This window comes from Pezoporus occidentalis, unplaced genomic scaffold (genome assembly GCF_034315485.1).
Source record: "Pezoporus occidentalis ecotype Australia unplaced genomic scaffold, CSIRO_AGI_Poc_V1 ctg64, whole genome shotgun sequence".
Taxonomy (NCBI): Eukaryota; Metazoa; Chordata; class Aves; order Psittaciformes; family Psittacidae; genus Pezoporus; species Pezoporus occidentalis.
This window is the reverse complement of record NW_026915987.1, coordinates 875,268-898,752: the sequence shown is the minus strand read 5'-3', so window position 1 is coordinate 898,752 and position 23,485 is coordinate 875,268.

Here is a 23,485-nt window from a genome sequence, read left to right as displayed (position 1 = left end):
TCATGCAGACTCATGTATGAAAATTTACCTATATTCTTTTTTAAACAAGTCAGGGTGGAAAAGGCTCTGTCATCAGTTAACTATTCATGGAGTTATCTATTTATATCAGTTGCTCTGAACCCACTCTCATCCCATCATGAACTATTTCTTACCCTCAGAGGCCCAGGCTTGGGAACCTGCAGATTCTGCCATACAGGATATTTCCTGGCATTACTCAAGGCATGACCATTAAGGTGGAAATGATTTTCCACTGAACTGAGCTCATTCCAAAGAAAATTCCTTCACACTTATCAGATTTTGTTAATAAAATGAAATGAAATGGGTAAACCTTTACTGCAAGATTATTTGGAATGATTTTGAAGCACTCCTCTGCAAATGGTTAGTGGTGTGTTCCTCTCCTTCCTTTAATGTCTGGATTCTCCCTTTCCCTGCAGTCTGCCTCTCGTCTGGCTCACTGAGGCAGCCAGATGGTGTAATTTGCAGGTACCTCCACAGCACTTACTTGTCTGACATGCCTGAACGGATTGAAACATGCACAGAAACATTTGAAACCTCATTGAAGGGGTCTGGATAAAGTCCTGGAATGTGTTAGATCTGGGAGACAGACCAGGTACAGTCACCCCTGAAGACTGCAGAGCACAAAAATCCAGGGGAAAGAGTTCGTGCTTGCATGTGTGCACATGGAGATGAGATTGCGTGGATGCAACTACCATGGGTCTTTATGGGGCTACTTTGCAGTAAATAAGTATAGTATGGTTGCTCATGTAGTGTGTCTCACTGCATTTGTATGTGGGAGTGTGTGCTAGTAAGTATACATGACTCCCCCATTGCTGTTTGTCTCCGTGCTCTGTGTGTGTGTTTGATGTATATACACTTCCTATAGAGATGTCCAGTTGATGCAGCAGGTATAGCAGGACGTGCCTGGCATTCACAGCCCAGGCTTGTTTTTTGAAGCCAGTGTGCCTGCAGAGAGCATATAAGATGCCCATGTGTGCAGGGGAGGTTTCTGATTGCACGTACATCCTTGCTTGCTGCACACAGTGTGTAGGTAACAGTAGGGAGCTGAGATGTGTGACGGATGACCAAAATACCTGATGCTGGCTAGTTCCACCAGTTTTAAGGCAGGCACCTGCAAGAAAATACATGTTTCAGCCCTCTCAGAGGGTGCACAGAGATCCCCATGGAAGGAAGGGGACTCACATACCTTCGAGTCAACAGTATTCAAAAACTGTGATTCAACAGTGTCACTATTTCCCTTACATCTTCATGCTCTCTGGGGCATCTGTCCATCATAGAAGTGTGCAGAGAGAGGTGTGTGTAGAAAATGCACCTCCACCAATGAAGGTATGATAATATAGCTCTTCTTGGGCTTCTCCTGCTTCTTTCTTTAGGAGTATGTTGTCAGCTATCACACAGCTCTAGTAAACAAGTCAGTGTGCATGATGCTGGGTCAGAATCAAGGAGCCTGGGACTAGTGAGTGATGATGCTTCTGGTCAGAGCTACAGCAGAAACTGAGAGTGGAACTTGCTGGAGACTCTTATGAAGTGTAAGTTATAGAGAACTGAGTTAAAATGCCTCCTAACACACAAGGACAGTTGGCACTCACTATCTGCATCAGTGCTTTCCAGGCAAAGACGTCTGCTGCCACTGAATAAAATCTCCCCTGGAAATATGTCTATGAACAACAATAACTTTGCAGTCAGTGATAGGAGAAAACAAACACTTGGCATGCAGGGGATTGAATCAAACACCTATTTAAATATGATAAGAATATCATCAGGAAAATAAAAATGCATTTTACTGTTGGACTAAAAACAAAGAACAAGACAAAAAGGCTTCTGCTGCTTCAGCTGGGGACAGAAGGAGCTGAGCAAAAGGACAAGACTCTTGTGCAGAAAGAGAAGTGTCAGGCCCTTGCATGGTACCCTGTTGTTGTGCTGGTACGTGATGGCACCCTGTCAGCACTTTGCAAGAAGGAGCTCCATCTTTCTTTCTTACATGGTCTGACAGCTTTTCAGAAGAGATTTATACAGGGACAGATCGGAATATCTGTCATAGCAAAGCACCACGATCAAGAGAAATGAGGCATGGTGAGTCTCTCAGCTGGGACCTCACACTTTTAAGGGCAGAAGAGATCTTGTTTCAGGACAGGGCACAACCATGGGTGCTGCTCAACACCTCAAAGTATGGGGTCACTGGGCTACATCAGTATGAGGCATGTACTCTAGGATTTATCTAGCTGTATACAGATACCTGGAGCTTCCAGGTCTGCATCCCTGCAGGTTGGAGTGCCTCCCTTTACAATCAAGGCAGAGAAACTGTCACTTGTAGGGCTCAATTCATCTCTTTCTAAGACAGGCATCTAAAACAAGTCAGATGAATTGTGCTGTGGAATTGCTTGTTTCTCTTTCCCAACTCTAAGGGGAGTCCAGACAGCTAGCTCAGCTGAAGACAGTTGTGCTGGAGCTGCTGAAAGTAGGAAGATGTGAATCCCAGCCCTCATGTGCAGATGGACCACCCCACAGGGCCTGGCACAGTCCTGAGAGCCGGTTGCTGGCTCCATACCCACAGCATCCCTCAGCTAAGGCACACAAGCAGCAGAGCACACATCTCATGGGTAGCAGGTGGTGGAAAGGTCTGAAAAGGGTTGGGATACAGCCATGTTATGAAGAGCTTTAAACATGTTCAGAGAAACCAAATTTAGCATTTTTCCTTCACTGGTTTAAAGGAAAAAAAGAGAACATATCACCATTAGCATTAAGCAGCAAGTTTGCTTGGCTCGGCCCCTGAGCCACTCTGCTGTGACAAAGCCATGGGAGCATTTTACAAGGACAAAGGTTGCTGGCTGGTGAACAGCAGCGTATTAACATGGAAATGACAGCAATCCATATCGGAGCACAGTGCCCATGTAAATCTTTCTTAGGCTATTAGCAGTATGTGGAACACGTCCTAGGATGTGGGACACTTCTTTGCAGGCACTGGGTGACTGGTTCGCAGCCTCACAGTGCTGTACTGATGGTGGCACTGGAGCATATCTACTGTGCTGAATAACTGGGAGGAAAAGAAGGGAATAAAGAAAGCAGATTGTGATTCAGACCCCTGCTTTCCTAGTGAAGCTCCTCCAGACCCCAGCTGCGGTGTAAATTGAGATTCCACATGAATGCTGTTGCTTGCTTTCACTGCTCGTTGGGTGCAATTTACTTGTCTTATCCGATTTACACTCTGCGCTCAGGTTTGGAGCATAAATATACAAGCTCATATAACTATGAGAGCATCTTTCTTCCGTCTCCCATCTCTCACACCCGCTCAGATCCATCAAATTCAAAGGAAGTGATTTTAATTTCAGTGATCTTCCTTTTCTCACCCAAAGCCACACCGATTTCTGCACTAAGGTCTCCTTACTCTATCAGCAGAGTTTTCCATTGGATTTCATTTTATCCTCTGATCTGAAGGGTTTAAGTGTGAATTAAGTGATACCGAGGCTTTCAGCACAGCCCCTCTTCTTAGAGGTGAATTTCAGCCTCACTGAAAAGCGTGTGCATTAGGAATGCATTCCCCAAGCATGAATAAATGTTCTCAGGGGGCTCCTTAACAACATACAATCTTCGAAGCAACAGGTTGCTTTACTAAGATTAACAACCTGGAGGAGAAGGATTAATATAATTGCTACTCCTAACCAGAGCAGAGGAAAATAACCACAATGAAGTTAAAAAATCCCCTTTGAAACCTGGCAGGTAATTTTTAATCCTTATTTTTTGCATATCTTGCAGGAAGTTCCCTGATGCCAAGCAGGATGTGGAAGCATTCACCTTCTCCTCCTTATTTTTCAGAAGGGTTTTTAAGCTCAGGTCAAAACACAGGGTATTTTTAGAAAGCAGCATCCTACCTGACCTTCCACCAGATTTGTTTCACGTTTCATGCCATAAGAATAAAAGGAAATGAAAAGTTCACCTAGCCCAGTGTCATATGTTCAGTAGTGCCCCCAAAAAGACTATATAAAAAAGGCAAGTAAGTGGCACCATTTCTCTCCTACTCATTCTCAATCTCCAGTGATCAGCAGCACAGATATTGCCCCAGTTACCAGTGTTATCTTTGGGTTTAATGCCCTTGATGGATGCTTTTCTTCCATGAAGTATCTAAGAGCTTCACAAAATGCATAGCTAAGCTGTAAAACTCTGTTTTTCTGTGAATGCCAGAAGTTTACACGGGTTCAAAAAGTAAAGTGTGAAACCACATTACATTTTCACCTTCTGGATGTGCTATTTACAAACACACCTTGACAAGCAAATCTCTTCTCAGGAGACATCATGACTTTGATACATGCTTTGCTCCCCCTTTCCTTTCTTTAAATCCATTTCTGGAATAAACATGTTGCACAGCAAATCATGCAAGAAAAGTGTTTTCCTGGAGTCAACAGCCTCCAATGTACCCAATGGAGTGCAGCACTCCTCCAATGCATCAGCAATAGGAATGTTGTGAGGGCTGGTGCCTGATCAGATCGCATGTACTACAAGGTATTTGTTCTGCTGCCCAGAAGTGGAACATCAGGAGCTGCTGGACTGTGACCAGTTGAATAATTTTCAGCAAATACATGGAAATAAACATAATCATCTTAATCACATTAATCACAGTCTCACAGGAAACCTTCACGTGGATTTCGGTGTGTTCGGAGCCACTTTGTTCATTATCCCTGATTCCCTGGTGGCCCTGGGCAGCCGGAGCAGAATTCACCCTTGTGTAAGAGCCAGTGCAAAGCCAAGGCATCACCGCTATGCCACTTGCACGGCTCTGAAGTCTGCGCTCTTTGCATTTGTCCTCTATGAGGTGATGTAGTAGAGAGGTCTTGTAGGATCTGGGGAGCCAGACATGGCTAAGGCCAAGCAGCAGAGCACCAAATATGTTTCCTAAGCCTTTTCCACCTTACATGTACTTTTTTCCCCTGTCAGGCTGTCAAGCCCCTCTGCATGTTACATAGGTGCTAAGGAATAACCCCTTCACTTATGCAGGGAGGTTTTCAACTCCCACCAAGCCCTTTCCACTGCAGGAAATTTGTTTCAACATCTGCTTTTGCCAGTATAGAAACAGCAATGGGAAGTCAAGCCTGCTGCCTTCAAGGGGATGAGTAAGCCCCCACTTATGCAGCAAGCACCATGGGCTCTTTAAAGCCTTCCCTGTGCCAGCTTTAGTCTCTCTCTTTCCTTGCTCACTTTTGTGTATGTTTTCCAAGAGTCTGAACTTCTACTCTGAATCTGCTTTGAAGCTGAGCCTGTTACAAGTCTCTCCAGGTCGGATCCACATCTGTCTCCATTGGTGTTCTGATCTGTGCGGCTGATGGTGGGCACTCTGCAGCAAACACACTGGCAGTCTTTCCCCTCCAGCCCCAGCACATATTTCAGATAACTTCAGATCCACATAAACAGACCTTCTGTACAAGTAGCTGAAACCTTTTCAGCCTCAGCTTTGCTGGGAAGAGACAGAGATGCCCCCTCAGGCAGAGTGAAAAGGGCCCAACTGACACAGTGATGACAGCCCAGTAAAATTCCCTGGGCCCTAAATATTTTATCATCATAAAATAAACATAGATCTTCTCATCATGAAAAATACATGAAAAAATGTTTAAACATGTTAATTATTAAACCAATATTGATTCATATTGGATGAAGCATTAACGGGTGGAGTCTGGAGGAGGAAAATTGGCAAACATATTTAACGTTGAAAGAGCGCTTGCCACATATCAATATTCATCAGGTATAACCACTAATAATCATAAAAGTGACAGGCCAGATTTATGGCTCCTGTGCATGAAGGCAAGCCTGTGCAAAGGGACAAACTGAAATATTAAGATGGGAAGCACAAAAATTCATTAGCTGTTTTTTTTTTTCTCTCCCCATCTCGTCATTGTGATTTTATGGATAAACTGGGGATTTGTGTGGGAGTCTGAGCAAACAGTGGGAAGGCTTTTCCGAGTTTATTTCAGAGCAGGTTGTCAGAAAGATATAATCAGGCTGTCATCTCATCCTGGTGCCATCAGAGTGCACAAGGAGTTAACTGTAGCTCAGGTGTCCTGTCTTTGGACATTTATTCAAGGGATTTTAAACGGATTTTAGGAAGGTGGGAGAGTGGGAAATGCATCATGTGCCACCTTTAGCATTTGCAGGGTTGAAGGTGAAGCTTGAGTTGAGGAGTTTTATGGTGCAAGTCAGTTAATTTTGATTTGGGGTTGTAAATATTCTCCCCAGAGGAAAATACCTTGCTTACTATGTCTGCAGGAATTCCTTTGCAGTGTTTTTTTCCACTGGGAGCTCTAGCTTTGATAATACATCAGGATCACAACATGGATAGAAAGGAAGGTATCAGGGACTGAAATTTCCATTAATATGGGAGATCTGTCAAAGGTCTTTCATTCTGTCCATCCAAACCACTCAAGGAGAAGGAATCCTGACATGAACACAGTCTGTCTCAGGACATTCATGGTATTATCTGGGCCTGGTTTTAATTTACCACCCCACCTAGACTTTTTCTCCCTGATTTACCTCAATATGAACAAGTATACTAAGACCTCGTTCTTCAATCTCCAATACTGTGAGACTATGTGAACACAACAGTATTTCTGCAATACGGACTTTGAAAGAACTGCAGAATTTTAGAGAGAGTTTATTGTATTTAAAACATTTCCTTGAGAAGGGCTTCTCCTTTCTTGGTCTTTAAACAAGAAGCACAGTGAGGTTCAGTGATTGTGTTCAAGGACTCCAGTTTAAATTTGTTCAGTCTACAAATCAAAGAGGGAATTTGTTTTCTTAACAGCCACCTCTGCGCACACAGAGTGGTACCAGAGAGTCAAGAGATGCTCTCTGTCTGGCATGCCAAATTAATGTAATACTTCTTATTGCTGTGTCACTTTGTAGGACTAATACAAGTTAGAAGGTAGCAAACACATAGAAACCTATTCTTCTGAAGTGATGGGGGGTCATATGAGTACTAATGGACAGAGGAAAGTTAAATAAATCATTCCCCTCCTTGCTGCAAGTTGGTCTCAATGTTAGGGCTGGTATCTGACTGAGCTGCTGGCATAATTTACTGCAGATGAGTGCATAAGCTGTTACACAGAAGACAATGTTAGTGAAAAAAGAGCAGATTAACAGGGCATAGCCATTCAATTGACCAAATACAGGCCTGGAAAGAGGGATCTTTTAGGTTTTTTGGTCCTTTACCCACCAACTCTTATAACATTCAGAATAGAGTTGGAATTCCTTCTTTCTAGCTACGGAATATATTCAGTATCACAGCAAATGTCAACCTTTTTCTATGGGACAATATGTTCAAAGGCCAAAGCCTTTAACATCTGGCAGCTGTAGCATTCTGTTGAATAACAGCTTTACTGTCAATGTTTATCTGCAGGAGAAATGCTTCTGAGCCTATGCATAGAGATGATACACTAAATTGTCCATTTAATTTCCACTTACTGTGAGATTCAGCATACATTAAATAACATTTGATCATTAAAAGCATGTTTATGGACTCATTGCTACCAGTGATATGTGACTAATACATGGTAAAGTGCATTTTGTCATGATCGGTTGATTTCAGAGTAATCTGTCATTGACAACTGTTAATCTGGGGGTTCTCTTTCCACTGTCTCCTAAAAGATGTGTCTGGGGGGAGTCCTGCTATGGTTGTGTCCTTGTGTAATGCCCTTGCATAAAACAAGGAGTGGAGCAGTCCACTCATGGAGAGACCCCCAGTGTGGGATGGATGCTTTATGGCACTGATTTCCTGAGTGTCACTGCATTCAGTGGAAGCATCTGGGAATTAAGGGGTAATTCTAGTGTGAAGACCAGTCATGCCTAGTGTCCAGCTGGACAACATGACATATCTCAAAGCAGAGCCAGAACTAACCTTTAAAAGGTGCAGCATTGGCGTGATTTCCTAACAAATTCATGCTCTGTGTTTGAATGGGGAAATGTATCAGAATTCCTTTACTTACCTACTTTACTACAGAGTCCTATCCAATAAATCGGTACTGATTGACCAGCTTTAATTAAATGTGATACAGAGATTAACAGCCTCAAATATATTAAGTTCTCATAAGTTTCTTGGAAAAAAAAAGACTTGGGTGGAGTTCTTAATTAACTATACAGCTAGGAATTCAACCACAGGATACGTGGAAAATGAGCTTCATTTCCACCAGTCACAGAAGTAGCTGGCATCTTGATGGGGTGTTCTCCCAGTGGAAAACATCCATTTGTCAGAATCAAAACGCACTACAGGAACAAACATTGATTTCAGTAAAACTCCAATTGGAGAGTGCTGTTTAGTCAGCATATTTTGATTTTTCCAATTTTAAACAATTATCCTTCCTTTCAAAGTGTTACCCTTCTCATATATTAAAAAAATACCAAACAGAAAACAAAAAACAACAAAAAAAAAGCATATATTGGGGGAGGAAACAGATGGAGATTTGTAATAAATCATTTTCTTCAGAATTTTCCCCTCATAAGTCATGGTAAAATGCTGATTTTTCAGTACACCTTAATAAAGAAAAGGTTGAAAACCTGGAATGTGCACTGAAAGAGAAGTTCCGAGTTTTGTCCAGAGCATTAAAGATTCCTTCAGAGTGAAAGGGGCAGCTATATCCAGAGAAACCTTCTCTCTGCAACCATACTATCCATACCAATGTGCAACTAAGTCTTCATCAATTATTGACCCACTCTACCCACATGATACCACCAGTAATGCTCATCTAACAGAAGGAGTCAGAACATCTGGCATTCAGGCAGAAAGCAGAGCCAGATATTACTGCTTTTCTTGCCTTTGTCTTTGGCTACCTAATGCTCACATCCCACTGCCAAGCTGTTAGTCTCTTGGTAAGCAACAGCAGCATTGTCTAGCCGATGTGGCTGCTGGCAAGAGAATGCAGACCTCTCCTGCTTTACAGTGGTCATCCTCAAATCCCTTCTATATGTCATTGTAATTACCTCATCATTTCCTTTCTCTTAGATCAGGACCTTCTCTCATCCAAGAAAACAAAACTAGCTATCATTGTGACCTGCATACCAGAAAAGAGTCACCCAGTGCTGCTCTGGGTGTATGGGAAACATTCAGAGAGGGTGTTCAATACCAAGGAAGCCCAAGCCATCCACATTAGTCTATTGTTTATGGTATCTACAGTAAAACTGGTCAATGGTGTATAAATAATCAAGAGCTAGTTGTTTAGATTGGGTTTATTCAGCAGACTGGGATCCCTATGCCTCAGCTTCCTCTGGCAGTCCAGTTTGGTAGTGGTAACTCCTTTTTTGTGTGGTCTCCCTACTGAGACTGTGGTTTTTAGCCATAGACTAAAACTAGGCAGCAGTTAGTCTACTGACAGCTTGATCTCAGTTGGAATCACTAGGTATTGCAAAAATGAGCCCTATAACAGGCACCATTCGGCATGGCACACTCACTTGTAAGCTGGGATGTAATGACATGGGACACACTTTGCAAATGCATCTGTCTTCTGGGCCTAACAGCAGCCACATTGTGTGGGATGCAATTAGGAGGTCATGGAAATGCTGTCACTGATGGCTTTCTGGCTGCCTTTGGAAAATGTTCTCAACACATAGCTAATAAGTAGGTTTCTTTGATACCACTTTGATAGTTATGGACAGCAGGAGGAAAACAAGCAGAAGACCCAGTTCGGTGCTATTATTCCTTTTAACTTTGCGTAGCAAATGATTCTGAAGTGCTCAACACAATAACTCTCCCTTTTAAGCATAGGTTTCCACTCCTCTTCCTTTGCTAGGGTCTAATTTTAAGGGAGCACTTTGGGATTTTAATAACAGAATTATACACTTTGCCCACAGGTCTTTAATCTCTCGATGTTTATCCCATCAGTTCTGTCTCTGGCGAGCCTTTATCCTAGGATGTTTGTCTATTAAATTAACAGTATTTCAGAAGAAGAGAAGCCATTTGCAAGCAGTAAATCACAAAGCACTAGCATTCACTTAGTCCTCTCGCTGTTACATCACTCAGTATATTATACACTGTTCTATATACTCAGTGTATCACGGAGTTCTTCATCTTCCCTGCCACCCCCGCCCTCCGCCTCCATGCTGTCTGCAAAATGCACAAACCTTTCAGAGGCAGGCGAATCAAAAGAGAAAGAGACAGATGAGATTTGCGCAAGCAGAGAACTGGGAAGGCTTGGAGTGTTTGGATGGCACTGCTGGATTTTGGCTGGGTTGCCAATAGAGAAGAGGCTAGAGCAGAGCCCTACACAACCAAGTATTTCACCGTGTGCCAAAAGCAGTGACTAACAATGCCCAGCACAACCTCAGTGTCAGAGTGAATGAAGCAAAACATTGTGCTTCCCACCTACTGTTGAAGTGAAACCATCCTGGGATGGAGGCAGCCCACGCTGAACAATGTATGGCGAAGTACCACGGTGTTGCATGATCAGAAAGAGATGCATATGTTGTACGGTGAAGGAAAAGAATTAGTTGGAAGGAGGCCAAGAAAGTGATAATAATAATTCTGTTTACTCACAAAATACAAATGCATATGTCTTGAATGGCTTTAGATGTCTTAATTCTTGGTCTTAATTGAAGGGGTCTTTCCTTAAGAAAGCAACCTGCAGCAGATGTTTGGAAATATTTTCAGAGCTCTTTGCACTCTAACAGAATCACCAGCACTGAGAAACATTCATTTTTGCTCCTTGGATTCTGCCCATCCAGCAAATGGAGTGGGTTCAGTTTCATTTAAACATTGAGAACTGCCAGGTCCCTAGCAGAAAGCAGGCATGGTGCATCTGCAAGCAGATGGGAAACATCTCCATGTAAGCATTTATGAGATGCCTAACATAGTTTTCTTCTCACAAAAAGGAGCAAACAGATGAAAATCTAAATGTTAAGGGCAGTATGAAACAACAATTTGGGGAAAAAAAAATCTGAACAGGTTGCAGAAAGCAATCTGTTGCAATGACTTCTATTTTATGTCCCTGTTGACTTCTTGCTTCCTACCCTCCTTGCCATTACCTTTTATGAGGTATCCATGCAGAAATCCCATTTGCTAAACCAAAACTCTCTTTGAACCAAATCAATTTAGAAACAGTAAATTCCAGCCACAGACTCCACAGTGTAACACTCTGGAAATACTGTCTTACTGCCCTCCATGAAATATCTTGGTTCCTCCACTGGAGCAGGCCTTTTTCTCTGCACCTATGTGCTGTACCTCAACTGGTCACTGTCCTGATTTCACAGATTTTAAAGCCCAAAGGCACTTGGTCCCCCTTCTCCCCTGGGTTCCTCTCATTATCTACACGTAAAGTGAGGCGACTGAGGTCATGCTAATCCCTTTCAGCTGTCTGAAGATGGGGCTGTTGCATGTCATGAGCAGTGGATAACAGATTGAGGTGTTGCACTAGCTGAAGTTGGGAATGGGTTATGAGAAGAGGTAAGAAGAGACAGATCCTCTTTCTTAGCTGGGGAGGGAATATGAAATGCAGACTATAATTATGTTCTTGCTTCAATTTGGAGCAAAATGGATACCTTTCAGCATTGCCCAGAGCTACTACAGGTGAGAGATCCCCACATTCAGGCACCTTCTCTGGAGATTCAGCCTTGTTCTCCATACACTGGATCTATTCCCTACCCACCAGCTTTCCAAATTGGCCTCTGTCACTCAGTTTGTTTGGTTTTTAGTTTGTTTATTTGTCTCTCTTTCTCTCCTGCTTTTTGAAATTTCTCGTTGGATCTCATAAATCTTCCTTATGGAAATATTTTTGCACTTGGCCTATTTCCAAGAAACGTTTAGACTTCGATAAAGCAGCTTCTGCTTTTTTTCTTTCCATGGGGAGAAGTTTGTCACGATTTTTCTGAATGGCTTTCCTCCATGAATCTTGGCAGCTCAGAAGTCCCCTCCAGTAGGATATAATTGGAAGGAGCTGCTCTGCCTGATAGCCTGGCTTTCAGAGAGTGGCCTCCAGTTTAGTAGCTGCAAATAACTGTGAGCAATTTTGCCTATGCTTAATTGCAACAAGGTTTTTTCCTCCAATTTTTAAGCCTTTCATTTCCAGGCAAAAGCAGAGCTGAATGCTCATGTGTTCTCTACCAAAAACCCTCTATAATAAGTGTTAAGAAAATATTCTCTGCCACCACTAACATTTTTTTGCTCACAGACTGGAGATCCAGATGATGCAGGGATCATTGGGTGGTGTGATCAGCAGAAGAAAGACTATCTCTTGGTTAGGCTGACTGCTAAAGCTCTGGCTCTGCAAAGAGCAAATGTGTAACTCATTTCTTATTCACTCTTGCTCTTGGTAAATTTAGCAATCTTTCAAGCTGGGTTAATTTTAGTATTAGAAAATAAAAGACTACAAAGGAACACAACCGGAATTTTGAGTCAGTCCCACTTGTCTGAGGGAGGATCAGCCCTGATGATGCTGTACCCAAAGGATGTTCTCTAGTCTGTCCTTTGAGCTCTCCAGCCATCATGATTCCACCATTTCCTGGGTTATTTTTTAACTAGCTCTTCACTCTCACTAGTGTCAGAAAGCTAATCTAGACATCCTCTATCATGTAAGACTATCTTTGAGCCACTCCAAAATTAAACTGCCTCGTGTTTAGAAGAGCACAGATGAACCTCAGATACTAAATCTTACGCAGTACCAGCTGTCAGCCCACAGAAACCTTTGCAGGAATAGGAATAGCCTCAGTGCTATTCCGAAATTCTTAGAAAAAGCTTTTCCCAGGAAACTGAGCTAGTGCTTTTCCATGCTCTACCATCTGCGCTTGCTGGAGACCAGCTTGGTTACTGGCGTCCCACGTATACATCAATAGGAGACAAAACCATTAAGAAACCAGCAGAGATCACTTTAAAATGCAAACAAAGCAGAATAGTGAGACACTTCAGGCCACATCCTGAACTGCTGTAAATCAGTGAAACTCTATGTATTTCAAGCAAACGATGCCAATTTGCTCCAGCTGAGGATTCAGTTCTTCATCATTAACTCCTCCAGCATTACACAGCCAGGTTTCAGAGGCTTTGAATGACTTCCTGCTTTGAGTTTACAGCTGTTCCAGCAAGGCCTTTGGTTTATCCCCTTAATTTGTCATTAGCCTGTGTAAACAAGAAGAACAAACCAAAACTGGCTGGGAAAAAAAAGAAACCCAAACAGATACACTCACTTTTTGAGTGTTTCAGCCAGGTAAGAAGCACTGCTAAACAGGATACCTATTGGGATGTATTTCCTAGTTAGGATAAAGATGTTGCTTGAGATTCAAGGCTTAAAGAATCTTAGTTCAGATTAATGAAACAAAAATAAAATAAGCCTCCAACACTTACCCAAGAGTCTTCTTTCTCATTAAAAGAATATTTCACTCTTCATTTCAATGTTTTCCAATCGTCCTGATTCCACCTGGAGTGCAGATGTCCTGAAACACCAGCGTTGAAGAGGAATGATAAGTGAAGAGAAAATGACAACAATATTAGGAAGAAAACCTGCTCTCCTGATATTGCCCATTCATTTTGGAAGATTAATAGGGACTATACAGTTTGAAAAGCTTCAGGTACTCACATGGAGGAAGGGCTGAGTCTTCACCTGACCACAGCCTTTGCACCAGTTCAATCACAGCTTGCAATCATCACCTTGTAGCTGAGCCTGAAGTACATCCTGCCTTCATTCTGGGGTATCTGTGCACCCAAAGGTAACAACCACATGGCCAAACTATTGTGAGAGTGAAAGAACTGTTTTATTCCATTTTTTCAAAGCAAAAATTGAAAGGATGGTTCCTCCCTCCCCAACAAAATAACCTGCCCAAACCTGTCTAATAAATAGCTCAGCTTGTTTCCAGCTTCACTCACCTCGTATATCTCAATTTTTTGCCCTTCAGACTGATTTTCCACATTAGGGAGATGGATGGAGACTCACAGAGATGGTTGGGTGGTTGACAGGGTTTTTGAAAGTACATATGCAAGTTAGAGCAACAAGGAAATAAATGAGCCCAAAGTTTTGCATTTATGTAAGCTCTCTTGTGAATCACCATAGGCAGTATTTGTTTCACCACATGAAGCTTTTCTGTAAGGCTGACTTGACCATGATCAGGGTCACACTGTGAGAACACAGCAGTTAAGAATTAAGCCCTGAAACACTCAAATCAGAACAAAAACATCTTCAACCGTGCTTTACTGATCTTGTTCCTGATAATGGCACAGATACAAGACAAGGTGTTCACTGGGTGGAAACCAACTGGATCAATCTTTTGGCTAGCAGCAGCAGATGCAGAAATATACCCCAAAGCTAACAGGAAAGGCAGGAACTTCCCTGTCTTCTTGGAAGGATTATCTTATGCTCTTCCACAGCCCCAGCTGGCAGCTGAGGAACGGTGCACAGGGGTTAATTCTGTTGGTTTTGATCCTTGCCCTGTTGTCTCCAATACATAGCTTATAATACCAATAAAATAACATTCCTTTTCAGTGCTATGGGCAGGATGGGGCAGTTTAATACATTTGTTTCCATAGAGATTCTTGGAATGTATTTGTGTAGACTTTTGAGGTGCATGCAGGCAAATGCACATACACACTACTTCTAAGTATAGATCAGGGGATCTGTCCTGTCACACTGCCCCTTGATGATGGGTGCTCTGAGTGCTCATCACCTCATCGCACTGATAGAGGCAGTGCAATGTGGAGATAGAAGCAGTCCTGGCTGTGATGCTCCTGAGAATGAGGAGAGCAGCTGGAGAGGGTTTACAGCATCAGTAAATGAAATTAACTGGTTCTTCTCCAGGCTGCTTCTTCTCAGGGGTTCCAGTTACAGAATGAGGATGGAAACCTGGCAACTGCTCCTGCAACAGCAAAAACCAGAAGAGTGAAAAAGAAACCTGAAGAGACTAAAATCTCCCCCCAAGGCCATCATAAACTGCTCTGCATTTGATGGAGGAGATAAGCCATGTTTTAGATGGTCAAGACTGGTTCTGAGTGGGGTATTTGCATTGGAAATAGCAGAACACTTAGTGTCATCATGATGGGACCTCTGTTACACCAAAGCTACAGCTCACAGTGTCTGAGTCACCTTGAAGTAATCTGGCAAAAGGTCTTTATTTTACTTCTGATCTTTTAAAAGTCAGTTTGACATTTCAACTCGTACCAAGGTTTTTTTGCTCCTGTGTGGGGTTGAACATTGTTCTTTTATCTTTTAACATGAACCCAAAGAAAACACTCACTTACCTACTAGCACCTGTTTCTGATTTGGATAATTCAGGGCCAGACAGCAGCACTGCTCTTCATGTCCCCTATGGCATCTGCTTCATGCTATTATTGCATGGGATTAACATAATCATAAAGAATATCTTCCAGTTTGGGAGTTTTGCATTGATCTACATTAAAGATACAGCAGATAGAGAGAACTTGGTATGTGAGACAAGAAATAAGACCAAAACCCAGGATGTTTTTACTGGAGAAACACTCCAAATCTGAGATGCATTTTCACCAATGTATCCAGATCAGGAAATAATTACCCTGGAAATTTCACTATACCCAGACAAGCTTCCTTTATGGGTTTTCCATATTTCAAACTGTCAGATAAATTTAAAACATGACATGAGACAGCCTCATCTCATAATATTCTGCTGCTTCTTTCTTTCAGTGGCAGAGGAAGGAAAGTTAGCAACAAGAATGAAACTGTAAATCAGAAATTACTGCTAGTAGTAATAATATTCCTGTTAACTATTGTAATATAACTCCATTCGGGAGCCTTGCCAGAGACTTTGGTTTAGGTCCTGCTCAAGGTGAGGAAGCAGGTGGCAAAATCATTTTCCATCTCAACAAATTTCCGTATTCCCTGCTTGTAGCACACATCAACCCGGCCCTTTGATCTGGTACATGATACTCTGCTTCCCTGGAGAATTTGGGGCCAGATGCTCTAACACAAAGTAGCTCCATTAAATCTCTATTGCCTTCCACAAGGTATCGCAAATTTAAGTTGGCTGAAGACTTTGCTCTTGAGAGCCATTGGAGCGAACCTGGGAAAAGGTATAAGTTTTATCAGGTTTTACAACAAAAAAGCCAAAACAAGTGTGGAAATAGCAGTGGGATTTCCCCATGAGACAGCAGTTTAGACAGCAGAGAAAAAAAGAGTGAAGTGTTAAAGCTCACAAAGGTTTGAACACTTGGTGTGGGGGGTAATCAACAGGTTAATGCCAAAGTGCTTTTTAAGCCAAAAGGCGAGAAGATTCGCTTTCTACCTCATGCTTGACACGCTGGACTCAATGCCAGTGCCAGCATTACTGGCCTCCCCAGGAGATGGAGCTACAGGGAGACAAAGATACGAGGGAGAAAGGACAGAGTGGTTTCCCCTTTCAAAGTGCAAGGATCTCACTTCACGATGTCCCCTGTCTCCACAGCCACCAGAACAGTCAAGCACTGGCAGCCATGACTTGCTGTTGAGCATCCCAGGGAGGGACATTGTTTCTCAGGCAACTGGGAAGCTTCCTTACTATGATCTCTCATCATCTGCTCTCCAGCTATATTCCCCCTTTCCTGCTTTGCTCATTACTTCTTCAGACCTGCAGTCTGTAAGGATACATGGAGCCTATTGGTATAAGGGGAAGGAGGTTGTGCACTCATACATGCAACAGTCTGTCTGTGCCTCCAAAGCAACACACCCTGAACAGGCTGTGGAGTGCTGCCTGTGTTTTTCTGCATGCTCACATTTCAGCATTCCCAGTTTTATACAGGCAATTAGGCAGCTTATATCCATAGGTTTGTGCAGCTCACTTTAATTTGCATATCACAAATACTTCAACCCTTCTGTGTTCGTGGAGATATATCTTTTCTTACATTTGCATTAGCATGAAGGAGTTTTGTCTTAAAAGCCAGCCTACTTAGGAGAATATATGTTAACTTGCTGGCTGAACAGTCAGACAGCACAGGGTGTGTTTGGTCACATATACATAATTTCACACAGCCTGTGTTTGATTGCTTATATATACATACTGTCACTGCGTGCACTTTACTGCATTGCCTGGGATGTTCGTATTTAAACCCATCTGTATGGATTACATCTGTGCATTTAGCAGTTTTCCAAGTGCAGATAGGGCTGAAATGGCTTAAATCCAGATCTTCAGAGTTCCTCCGCCAATCCAAGCGCAGCTTCGTAGATACCCTTCAAATGAGTATGTAGCTCAATCCTTCCCCTGCAGAGCTTAAGTTTTCCCACTGTATTTTTTTATCCATCAAGGGGACATTGTCAAGAGTAAGGTTGTGCCTGTGCACACGTATTGGTCATGGCAAAGGATGGGAAGTGTGGATACAGTCACTTAGGCAATGCCTGTTGCCTTCTTCAGCTGCCGTTAGCACTAGCAGAGACATGGCGATGAGCAGCACCATGCTCCGGCAGCCTTCCTTTGGGTCCAGCAGGATCCAGGCGTGGGGAGGGAGTGTATGAAGCTGTCTCATGTGCACTGCTGTATGCTCACCCGTGTGCGTGTGAATGCACTTCCCTCTAGTGGGCAAAAGCACTCCAGAGCTTGGGATTTTCCTGCAGCTGCAGAATGTTTTCTTTATCTCAGATGACAAAGTCTCATGTTTTTAGCACTGGAGGTCATGGGTTAGATCCCAGCAGAGGACATCAGAGCCTTTGTGGTGTGTGTCTGAGCGCTGACCAGGTTTCATCGGCATCAAGGCACACGTGAGCCTTCGACACGTAGTCAGTTGTGCCTCTACATGTAGTCCTGAGGTGCCAGATCAGAGCCTTCACTAGATGGCCTCAGGTGAGGTGGACGTCTCCATCACAACCTGCTGGGCTGGCAGCCTCCATGCCTTGCTGGCTGCTGGAACCTGGACAAAGTAGAAATCTCATTCGCTCAAATCAGCCTGAGAAGTGAATTCTTGTAACGCCCTTTTGATGGAGAATTCCAGGATATTTTTGATTTAGAAAGATCCAAACAAGCTTATTGAAAAATTCCATTTCATAATGTCAAAATGCTTCGTTTGGAGAATGTCAAAACACTGCAAGCTAAATGTTTAATGAAGTGGCATGTATGTGCAGAATGTTGCTATTATTTCCATTCAATTTTAGGATTTTTCTTTTCCTAATATTTTCCTTAAACTGAAGCAAACTCAAATAAGAGGGCAAAAATGTCAAATCAAAAGGTTTTCTTTTGATTGCTAATTGTTTCAGTGTTTTCCTACTGTAAGTAGCTCTACCCTTGAAAATAAACTCTTTTAGATCAAACTGTCCTCTCCAAAGATATTTTTAAACCATCAGACACTCCATATGATTCCATTGCTCTGTTCTTCACAGCTAGTTCTATAGGTTGCACCTATATCTGCGTTGGATTAAAATCTCATGTTTCTTGGCTTACAAAATACTGGGTTTGATAGGCCATCACGTTTGAAAGATTTAATCAGGAGGCTATAGCAGGCCTCCTTCACTCAGTTCCTCTGCTGTTTCAGATGGAGGGAGGTGGGAGTAATGAATGCTGATTGAGCCTGGGCTGGGAATGAGTTTAGGAAAAAAGAGGGAAAAAAAGTCCCATCACTCTTGTGTGATTCAATTACCTCTGAGAACTTTTATTCTCTTGGGGATTTATTCATACGTTCATGATGAATTCAATTTGTGAGGAAATGTAAGGGACAGCGATGTTCTGTGTGTGATGTTGCTGTGACTTGAGGACACAGCGATGGAAGGGAGCCAGGTGACTGGAGGGAGTGGGTGAAAGTCCTTCTAGTCAAGGTGAACACCAGGGATTCGGGAAGAGGGAAAGGACTTGAGAGGCTCCATGGAGCTAGGGCATGAGGAGTGAGGAAGTGGTGACAAGCAGAGAGGTGCTGGAGGAGTGGGAGACAGAGGTGACCAGCTACAGAAGCAGCAGGAAGGAGAGGAAGCCAGGGGATGTAACTGCAAGGGATGCTGCCATGTGCAGGTGCTTATTTTAATCTCCAAAATGCAAAGCCTGGTCAAAATATTGTCGGATTTGTGTCAAATTTTATTACAAATCAAACATAATCCTGGCCTGGAGAAGAAGAGATGAGCAGAGAGACAGGTTCTAATACCTTAATTTACAAACAAGACAGTTTTCAGGGTTTTTTTCTTTTAAATCTGTACTTTTAGGCAAGCTGAATGATGGATGTGAGGCTCTTCCCCTGCTATTCATTCAAATTTAAACAGAGAGATCTGGGTTTTTTTCCCCCTGAAATATTCTTTTTGCTAAATAACATCCTGTGGGATTTCTAAAGCATTTTTACTTCTGTTAATAATTAATTCTTCATCATCACAAATTTAAACTGCCAACCCTCTTTAATTATAACCCCAGATTTCCTCTTTTACTACATCAGTTGCAGAAGGGCTTCTCATCACAGCCACTGTCCAAACATAATCACTGGGAAATAAATCCTCCATCCCCCTTGGTTAGAACACGAAGAGCTTATTCCCTGAAATCTGAACATTTGTTTTTGTTATACATCAAAATGCAAATGGATCAAAACCCCAGATTAAAACTGTCAAAATATTATTGGGAAGTATCACCATGCTTGGTTTTTATGAGCATCTTTAATTCCAACAATGTTGAGTAATGTAATGAAAAGTGAACATAGCAGAAAACATGGAGTAATATTTGCTCTTTGTTTCAATACACGCCATGTGTTTGAAGAGTATGACTTCAACAATGTCATCAAAATGAACGCTTTTACCACAGCCAAAAGAGAAAAGAAGTCCCTCTTGAACAAAATGAAAAGCAAAACTGTTGTTGTATTCTCTTCTGCTGAAAACATGATGGAAATTGAAGCATTATAGACCAAATGTATTCCCCTAACCCTCAACTAATCTTATTGGAGGTTATGAGCAGGGGAGAGGGAGGTGGGTTAGGGTGATGCAGCTGCAGACAGCATGATCCAGCAGAGAAGGAGGCTGAACTTTGTGCTTGGCTTATTATTTCCTGGCAACTTGCATGATTCCAATAGAAGTTCAAAGACAGAAATGATTCTATGTGCTGTCTAACCACTTTTGAAGATCCTGCTGTTAGGAGTAGTGGGACTCCAAAGGGTAAAGATCTTCCTCCTTATATCTAAACTGAACTTTCCATGTTTCAGTTTGAACCCATCACCCCTTGTCCTATCACTACAGTCCCTGACAAAGAGTCCTTCTCCAGCATTCTTGCAGGCCCCCTTCAGAGATTGGAAGGCTTCTACGAAGCCTCCAAGGAACCTCATCTTCTCTAGACAGAAGAGTTTGATATCAGCAGTCTTTTCAATTCATATGTTTTCTTTCAAAGGGAGGAAACACCTTGAAAAGGCAACCCCTGTTTTTTATTACTGTTCTTCCTATTATTATCTTTTTTGTTTTGGTTGTTTTCTCTAGGTTTTTTTTATTAATATTGTTATTATGTGCAAACAGAACTGCCAAGGGAGAACCTGAGCAATTCTCTCACAACTGCAGATGAAAGTAATGGGCTTCTTAAAGATGTTATTTACATTATTGAACACAGGGAGAACCGAGAGTGAGTCAGACACGTTCACATATTAAATGCACAGCTTGCCTGTCCCTTCAGTATTAACCAGATCACCTTCACACAGTATCACAGTATGCTAGAGATTGGAAGGGACCTCGAAAGATCATCTAGTCCAATCCCCCTGCCGGAGCAGGAACACCTAGATAATGTTACACAGGAATGTGTCCAGGCCTTCAGCTTAGTCCTTCTCAGGTATCTTCCCCTAGTAGCTTCAGGGATGGAGCACAGGTCAGACCTACGCGTGTCCCAGGGCAGAAGCAACATATTTTGTCTTGTATCTAGGCAGACCTAAAGTTTTTAGGCCTGAATGTCGATGGGTCAGCAGCTTTCCTGGGGACCAGGAGAGGTAGAGAGTCTGGACATCACTCGCGTCCCTTTTTCTCTATCTTCCTGGCTCTTCCTCCATCCTTTCCTAGCTCTGCAAGAGGGAGCTGAAATTTCAAATTCTAAAAATACTGCAGAACTTTCAGTCTCAGAATGATTGTCAAAAAAAAAAAAAAAAAAAAAAAAAAAAACAAAATTGCTTTTTTCTATCTCAGAAGACTTCTGCAGCCCCCACAAACACAGAAAAATTCATAAACTTGTCAGCAGAACTTTTCTGAGTGTGATTTCTCCTAATCTGGAATGATCACATTTTTATTTCATGTGAAGTGGTTTCTGTGAACTCTCTCCTTTGAATACCTGTGTAGTGCCTCAAACAGGAGATTTAAAAGCACTTCAGGAGAGTTAATGAATTGTCCTTGATCAGAGCTGTATCAGGAAGCAAAGTGTTATAATTTATATTCTTCAGATAAGGAAACTAAGAAGTGGTTTGGTTAAAATGCTTTTTCAAAGCTATGCTTTGAAAGTGTAGCAGGAAGAAGGAATAGATCTAGATGACCTGTCCATGGTCAAATTGTCTTGCTAATCCAGACTCAGAAGTGCTGGTTCTGGATAGACTTCATGTTGTAACATTGTCTGCCCTTAAATTCTTCTGGATTATCCTCTAGCTTTTCCCTTGCTAGAAGCTGCTCTTCCTACAGATATCACCACAAACACAACAGTCACAGCCATCACAGTCTATAAAAGAAGAAAGCAAACAGAAGACTGCTCTTCTCTGATATGCACTGGAATTCTCAGATGATGTCCTGGCTCTTTAGGACATGGCTCACAGCCCTGAGCATTCACAGACTGACTGAAGATTTAAGAAGAGCTGATGTCCAGTGTAGAGCCACCCGCTGACTCCTGCCTTATGCTGCAGTGAAAGCCAAACTTGGCTTCCTCCCACACTGCTGGTGGTGCCTGCACTGGGGACAGGGTGACCAGATGGCTCATCCCTACCGGGGACCCTGCGCTGGCAATGCTGGAGCAGCACTTGGCTCGCAGCTGGCAGATGGACATGAAAGCTGGAATTGCAATTAAAGTGCAAATAGGGTGGAAAGTTGGGTTGACACAATGGGCTTGATTCATCCTATGGGTAAACCAGCCTGGCTAGAGGTTAGGATTTATATCCATTCTATATGAATACATGTTTTATATTTAGGATATATTTGTTGCATTTTGGTAGCACCAAAACACCACAAGCAGTCATACAGCCTGATAAGGTGAAAAAAAGTATTAACAGAAACAATAAACCATGTTTTGTGTGCTTATGATTTAGTCTAAAAGCAACGTTCAGCAGACATTAAGAGACTCTTCTTTTTATTCATGGAAATGTACCTGTCTTTCCTACCATAGAGATGTTCTTTCCTTCTGTGTTTATTTTCTAATAATACTTCATGGTTGAAAAATAGCAGAGTGTCAAAAATGAAAATATTTTCAGTAAAGAGACAGTTTTCCTGACTTTTTTTTACATGAAACAAAAAACATGATCCCTTTTAAGATTGCCAAAATTTCCATTTCCTCACTTTGAAACAAAACCTTAGAGATTTCTCCCTTTCAAATGACTTGTTTGGTACAAACTGAAGTCATCTTTTAGAAAATGCCCAAATCAAAGCATGAGATTTCAAATTTATTTAAATGATATTTTCCAGAGCTCAGTTTTGTGAATATTCTCACAATTCTGACTTCTCTTTCTGACTGAGGATGAGGTGAAAAACAGAGGTTTCCAAGGCAAGGAAACCATTTTCTCCCTATTCCACTGAAATGCTGCACTTCTTATAATACAAAGCAACTGTTTTATCCTTCATATACAGGACAGGAACAGTCTCCTTGGCCTCCCAGGTTTTGAAAGTCAAATCCAATGTTTCTGGAGGTTGGGACGTGCAGCTGAGAGCTGGGCTGTTGGTCCCACGTGAAAACAGTAATAGGAACTCTTGCCGTAATTATGTTCTTTCAATTAATTCTGTCCCATTAAGATTAAACAGCACAATCACACCAAGTCTTGGCTCTTTCCTTGGTGGCAGTGCTTAAGGATGCTGCAAACAATGTCCAAGGATAGGAGCACTCATTCTGGACATAGGTCCCTCTGAATGAAAATGTCAAGGCTTCCCTGCCCACCAGGACCCAACCCCGTCAGGCAGTGATTGCTTCTTTTCCCAGCAAAGATCTTCCTTCATTAACACTTGCCCTCACTGCAGTTCTTCTGCTCTTTCAGCTTCTTCCCCAGCCGCTGGACGTTTAACCCCTGTCTGCTGGAGGATATTGCCTTTTCAGCAAGAGCAGGTTAGAGCAATCAAAAAGTGGGATTTGTTAAAGTGTGGAGATAACCCTGTAATTCATCCTTTGTAATTTGCCTAAACTGGGCAGTGGGATGCTATCAGTGTGTTGCCTGAACTGGCCATTTATTGCCTGAGTTGAACAGAAAACAATTTATGGAGCCTGCAGCCCACTATGTGGCTAAAATGCTCCAGACAGAGAATGTCTTAGTCACATCTATGGCTGAATTAATTTACAATTTAGGATCCCGGGAAGGACAGACATTGAGCAGCGCTGTACCCTGTCAATCAGCCTCACAGAGCGAGCTCCCTCATAAAAGTGCCCTCAAGAGATGTTTTAAGTGCTTTCAATACCAATAGGC